Raw genomic sequence first — 1,351 nt, forward strand, 5'->3', positions numbered from 1 at the left:
AAACTTCATGGAAGAGAATCTCAATATGAAGTACATCCAAGCTTCTTAAACTGAGAGAGCAGTAGCAACTACTAACAGATTCCCCTCTTTGTTATAGGCTGTCCACACGCTGGGGAAGCTTCCCTCCTGCCTGGCATAGCCAATTTTTTCTGGTCCCTGAGCTAACCCAGCTGACCAAGCCTCTTGGCTTGCTGTCCTCTGGTGAAGAACAGCTTTGCAGAGTCAGCTTGGTGCAGACAGTCACTAGCCAAGCTTAACTTTTGCTTTGTTCTACAGTTCCACCAGCCCTTGCTCAACATTCCTCACCTTGCCACCCCCAAGCAGGAAATGTGTTAGCAAAACAACACAATTAGGGGGCAAGGGGGAAAGAGAAGCCTAGCACTTCCCGCACCAATCTCAAAGTAGACTTGAGAGGTTTAATTTAACCCCCCCCCCATTGGGTGAGAAATCCACACACCTGGCCTCTAGACCTGGCAGGAACCCCATCTTATCCCTCAAGGGGTGGAGTCAAGGGACAGAGTTTTTGTGGGTTTTGAACTGCGGACCATGCTGATCGCAACCCAATGTGTAACCACTGTACCACCAGGGGTCCTTTTATCTCAGTAAAACTATGAAAACTAGTCCTCGGTTTATCTGACCCCAGCCATGCTATTTTTTAATCACCTAATATGTATATGAAAGGTGAACAATGAATAAGACAGAGGTGAATTGATAACTATGAATTATGATATCGCAGAAAAGCACTGACAAAACATCAACAGCCAGAAGAGCAAACAAAGCTATGCTGGAAGAGCTACAGCGGGAGTGCCCCTTAAAGAGGCCGACTCCGTGTATATGTCATCTGGATGGCAAGTCCCTGGATGGTCAAAAAGAGGAAGCCTCTCAGTGGTACACATTGACACCATGACTGCAATAATGGGCTCAAACAGCAATGTTTGAGAAGAGGGTGCGGGGCAAGGCAGTGTTTCATTCTGTTGTACATCTAGTTACTATGAATAGGACTTGGTGGCACCTAACAAAACTATATTCATATCTCCTTCTTACATAATAGGAGCATAATCCACACATTCAATAAAATCCATTCTCAAGAGGTAAAACTTACTTCAATATATAAGCTTTGGGGAGGCTTCATATCCTGTGTTATGTCCAAACCTTCATTTCCTCCCAATGACCTCATGTAAGTAGCAAGGGACTTCTTATAACAATTGAACCATTCTATCTGAAAACAGAAAAATGGTCTTTTTACCAAGTGACAAAGAAAACAAGCTTGCCAACATTATGTAATCGTGACTTCAAACAGCACATACGCCCATGTAGATCATGAGTGTGGCATTCCTGTATTTATATAGCG

This window comes from Tenrec ecaudatus, unplaced genomic scaffold (genome assembly GCF_050624435.1).
Source record: "Tenrec ecaudatus isolate mTenEca1 unplaced genomic scaffold, mTenEca1.hap1 Scaffold_203, whole genome shotgun sequence".
Classification (NCBI taxonomy): domain Eukaryota; kingdom Metazoa; phylum Chordata; class Mammalia; order Afrosoricida; family Tenrecidae; genus Tenrec; species Tenrec ecaudatus.